Raw genomic sequence first — 5,651 nt, 5'->3', positions numbered from 1 at the left:
GGTTTGTAATTCAGCTGTAGGTACATCGGAAGGATCCTGATAGATCCTGAGGGAGTGCTCGGAGACTCAGATGGACCAATGGGCAATGGATTGGCAGGTGTTGGATTGGAGGGGTGGAGGCCGAGTTCCCTTTCGAATTCAAAGAATTTGTTTTTGGGATCCATTGGCATGAAGAAGGAAAGACGCATAACGAATGAGTCTGTGGAGGAGGAAGGGCATAGGACATTCAAATGGAGGCTGGTGGGTAGTGTGGAAGGGGGCATGAAACTATGGATATTTTGGCATAAAACTAACAGAACCTGGCTGTTTATGCTAAGGTAACGATATGTGGGTATAATGGGGTCCTTTTATAGTTTTCAGTATCCCACCAATTGGGGGGATAGCGTTGTGGAAACAATCTGGTGGGATGGTTAAGACAGCGAGTCGGAGACTTGGAGGTATGGCACCGGTCGACGGGTTAGCAAGTAAGGCGACGATCCGGTGGGATGACAGTGTATGGCGACGATCCGACAGGATGAATCTATGGCGGCGATCCGGCGGGATGACTCTATGGCGACGGTCGATGGGATAGCGCAGTAAGGCGACGATCCGACAGGATGGCACTAAGGCGACGGGTATCGATTAGGCTTGAAAATGGGAATTTTGATAGTTGTCAAAGTTGTTGAGGGGGTTGTCACATGCTGAGGGTGTTGCCCAAGAGAGAAAACGGATCAGACAAACTTAGCGATCTATAGACTTGTGAGGTCACCATGCAAGGATGCATTTTTGCATAGACTTGTGAGGTCAGCATGCAAGGATGCCAAAATGCAAAAATCTATTGGCTATATTCACCTAATGTTGATTGTGAATTTGGGTATGTGCGTTGTGGTTATCAAGGACATGTAAGCTGCTGGTGCATGTGGGTGATATGACTACCATACAGACTCACCTAGACCTAGACTTGATGATCGCCCACCTAAGTAAGGGTTGATTATGTAGAATGCAGTGGAGTTGAATTCCGAATAGTAGCATACCTCGTCAACCAATCGTTGAAGGACTGGGTAATAAAGTGTGTAAGGGGATGAGCCTCCATGATTTCATAGAGGTGGAGGCGACAGCCTTCGAGCTGCGTCTTCCAGTGATGCATTAGTGCATTGTCGGGAAGTTCTTGGAAAGATTGTAGGTCGGGTCTCCACTGAACATCTTTGGGCGGGGAGGAGGGGGTTGTTGGAGGAACATCGTCCTCATCCATAGGCATAGGGTCCTCTTCAGCAGTCCCTATGGACGACATGTCGATGGGTGTAGGTACAAAATTTTCCGACTTGAGGAGTGTGTTGAGTGCTTCGTCCGAGAGGTCGATCAGGGCGCTGGAGGAGATGGATTGGGAGGTCACGTGCTGTGTAGAGTTAGTGTTGGAGGCATTGCTCAGGGAGGTTTGTACCAGGGAGTGGGGTCGAGGCAGGCTGGGTGGCTTGCTGGGGGATTGGGCGAGATCAACAGGAGGCGACTGTGGGATTTCGATGGGTGGGGCGGAAGAGTTAAAAACTGCAATGGCTTCTTGCCCCTCCGCCTCGGCGACATCTTTGGGATATGCTACATGGAGCATTTCAAAATTGCTGACCAAGGACTCGAGAGAGTCCTGGAGAGCTTGTAGCACCCGGTTGTACAAAATGATTATTCCGAGGGGATGGTAGGCGATGGAGTGGTATGCAACTAGATGCCCTTGCATTTGGACCGTGAAGGCCGAGCCGTAGGTCTGCATCTAGTTGATATCGGCTTGGAGGCTGTCGGGATTGCAGAGCCATGGGCTGAGTTCCTCGGGCTTGGCTAGTTGCATCACGTCATCAACCTGTGGGTAATTAGTGGACTCGGTAATGACCCGGCACCACGCTTGGAAATTGAGCAAGATGGGGTGGGTAGCAAGGGTCAAAAGGTCAGAGGGACAGGGTTGAAGATCAAGAGAGAAGTATGACATGGCAAGAATGGGACAGCAGTGGTCGCGATTGCGGCAGAGGGATGGTTTGGAGGGAGTTAGGAGGAAGCAGAGCAGTGAGGTTGAGGTGGAAGATAAGGTTTTGTGCACGAAGGGCGTTGAAGGGTTTGGGGACAGTGAGCGGGGATAGAGTGTATGTGGCTAGTTGGGCTTAGACCTCCTGGTACATCTGGAACTCTTGTTGCTCCCGGTCTTCCAACGTGGATTCCTCTGGGCGGCTAGAGGTGCATAGGGGCTCGATGTCTACCTGCATAGTAACGGTGAGTGCACGCTCCTGTGCCAAGAGCTCCTAGAGGGTCTGAATTTGCTAGTCGTATCCCTCCCAGAGTCTGGCTCGTTGCTCTTCTGCTTGCGCCCTTTGTTCATCTACGGTGCGGAGGCAAGATTCTGCCTTGTCCACTTGGTCCATGAGAGTTTGGACCAAGGATTCACTGGCCGAGAGCTCGTCTTTGAGCTTTGTGACAGAGCGTTCCAACTCTTCGACCTTGTTGTGATACTCTTTTGCTTTGTCAAGGGCGGTTTGCCCTGTAGCTTGGGCGACGACCATCAGCATATCGCTATCGCGTGTGGAGAGTTGTGCCTGAAGGAGAGTAGAGGAGAGATGGGAGGCCTGTTCTTACCATCTTTGTAGAATCGTTCGGGCCACCTATGGGAGCTCGGCCATCACATCAAATAGATGCAGCTCCATCTGATCAACAAGGGAGAGTTGCTCAACTGACATATTGCTATAACCGTCCACTGCCTGATATTGGAGTTCACTACAAAACTAAAGGGCTATGGTGAGCCCTGCCCACGGGGACGAGGAGGAGCGGGTGACGAAGGAGGTGGTCTCCTGAGGGTGGGGGGCTATAGTTGAGGCTGAGACTTGGTGCGCAGAGTGGGTGGCTTGAGTATCTTGGGCTCCAGGGTGGAGGCCAATGTGGACAGGCGGTCCACTATGGATCCACTAAGACCTGTCAATGCGAGAGATACCTCCGGCTCTTTAGAGCGCTTGATATAGTTGCTGCATTGTGATAGTGGAGGGTGTAGTCATGTCCCTCGTAGGCATAGTGGGAGTGGATGGCACATCCGTTGAGCTATTGGAGCGAAGCCTCTCCAAGTGGTGAGTGCATCTGAGACCGCACAATCTTGTATTCCCCTTGTGTGGGGGCGGGGTTGCGCTTTCTTGATGACTTAGAGGGAGTAGTGACAGTTGTTGTAGGCGCATATCTCGAGTGGCTCGCTGTGTCAAGATCTCTTCCTCCACTTGTAGATTCTTTGCTGAGATGTCGGAGGGCATACGAATGGTGCCTGAGGACATACTCTGAGATTCGGAGGAGGGACCGGTGGCTTGTGGAATTGGGGGGTGGAGACCGAGCTTTGCCTTGAACTCGAAGAATTCATTTTCCTAATCCACTAGAAAGAACGAGGGAAATTGTGTGATAAGACAGTCGGTGGAAGAGGAGGAGACTGAGGACATTAACTGGGGGCTGAAATGCAGGTTGGAAGAGGGTAGAGGGTTGGGGGGAAGTTTAGTAAAAATTTGGCAGAGTTTCATTGTTTTTGCTAAGGCGACGACCCGGGGGGATAGGAGGTCCTTTTATAGATTTTGGTATCCCTACAGCCAGGGGGATGGAGTAAGGCGATGGGTCATGGGGATGGGAGTTATGGCGACAGTCAGTGGGATGGGAATAATTATGACCACAAATGATAGGTTATCAGGAAGGCGACAATCGACGGGATAGAAGCTAGGGCGACGAGCTGTGGGAGTGGGAGGAAGGCAGCGGTCTGAGGGATAGCAGAAAGGCAACAGCCGGTGGGATAGCAGAAAGGCAACAATCGACGAGATAGCAGAAAGGCAACGGCCGGTGGGATAGCAGTTGTCAAAATTTGAGAGAGAAGAAAAGAAAAGAAAAGAAAAGAAAAAAGAAAAAGAAAAGAAAAAGAAAAAGAGGGAAAAGAGGAAAAAAGCAAAGAAGAAAAAAATGAAAAGACGAAGGGGGTGGTTGTGGATATCAAGGAGGTTGCGCTAAAGGAAACATGAGGTGAATGGACTAGGTGTCATGTGGTCTTGTGAGGTTAGCGTGCGAGAATGCAAATCATGAAGATAATGCACAAAAGATGTATTGGCCGTATTCACCTATTGCTATCCATGAATGCAAGTCGGTGCATCGGCATACCAAGGACTCATGAGCTGCTGGTGCATGGTGGTGACATGCCTACTATACAGACTCACCTAGACTTGGGCTTGATGTTTATGTGGGATGGCAGTGGAGATGAATGTCGCGTAGCTGCATAGCGTGTCATCAGCCAAGTAGAGCACGTGTTGAGTTTGTGCCTCATCTTGGTTGTCAGAGGTGTGTTTGCGTAGTGGCAATCCTTCGGATGGAGCTCCTTTGTCGTAGGGTTCGCAGGTTCTTGTGGGGTTGCAACTAGTGTGGAAATAAGTTCTTGTGGTACACCGCTGTTGTAGCAGGCGATTTGTGTCTGGATAAATGCGGGTGCTGTTGTAAGTAGGACATCCTCCAATGGCTTGTGCTCATGGGCCTAGAGGAAGGTTCTTGTGCAACTCCCCCCTTTCTAGGGGTCGGTTCTTGTGTTGCTTGCTCATTGGCCTGGGTGACCTCGTTGAGTTGCACTATTCATGGTACCATGGCACATCGGGGGCTTGAGGGTTTTCTCGTTGCAACAAGCTCAAGGGTAGGTTCTTGTGGTACTGCATCCAATGTTGACACAGGTTCTTGTGTTACTACCTTCTGAACCTAAGCAACCTGCTTGCCTTTGTAGTAGCCCTAGGGTTCCAAGAGCTTTGTGGCGACTCAGCGCTTGTTGGGCCACTGTGCTTAGATTGTCGAGTTTGGTCTTGGGAGTCTAGGCAATTGGCAGCGTCAAGCTCTTCTCTTTGAACGGTTTTCCCGTGTCGGTGTCAGCCAAGGAGTGATCGGAGACCCCTCCTCTACTTTGATTTTTTCGGGCCGCCAGTTACCGTTGAGCACAAAGAATAGCTTCTTGCACCTAATGTTCATTGCATTTTTGGTTGGGCGGTAGGGGTGGCGGAGTAACTTGCGGTGCTACTCTGCTGCCATTGCAGTTAGGACCCTATACTGTGCGGGATTGGGCCTTCTCCCATGGGTCGGAATCAAGATTGCTGGATGTGGCTGGGGCCTTAGATTTGCCTTCATTTAGAACTTCCTTGCCTCTGACTGGTGGTCGTACAATTTGACAGTTCACGGTGTAGCACTAGGTCCTTCCCAATATCATCTGCTCGTCGGTCACTTCTGTGGGGAGAACATAAAAGTGGATCTTTGTGCCTGGCGAACAACCATTAGTCTCAAATCCACATACCCTAATGCGCTTAAGAGTTGACCATTGATAGTGCGTACTGAAGCCACAATAAGGTTTAAAGGTACCTGTAGTTTTTCCCATACTTCATGGGACATGAAGTTGTGGCTTGCTCCCGAATCCACGAGCACCTGGATGCATTCAACCTAGCTGGTTCTATTATTAGTTCATCAATTAGCCCTGGATGTTTGAGTGTTTCCTTAAGCAAGGCCGTTTGCTCAAATAGGTGCCTTAGCTTCTTCGATGCCCTGGCATTTCATCCAAGCCACCTCGACCTTAAGCTCCTTCTCCCTATGGATGGCCTGAAGGGTCTGCAGGGTGAGGGGGCCATAGTATCTTTTCAATTTACTTCCGTTGA

This window comes from Dipteris shenzhenensis, chromosome 29 (assembly GCF_047967505.1).
Source record: "Dipteris shenzhenensis isolate YYH24624 ecotype China chromosome 29, Dip_SZ_1.0, whole genome shotgun sequence".
NCBI lineage: Eukaryota > Viridiplantae > Streptophyta > Polypodiopsida > Gleicheniales > Dipteridaceae > Dipteris > Dipteris shenzhenensis.
The sequence above is the reverse complement of the archived record's forward strand: the minus strand, read 5'-3'. Positions refer to the sequence as shown.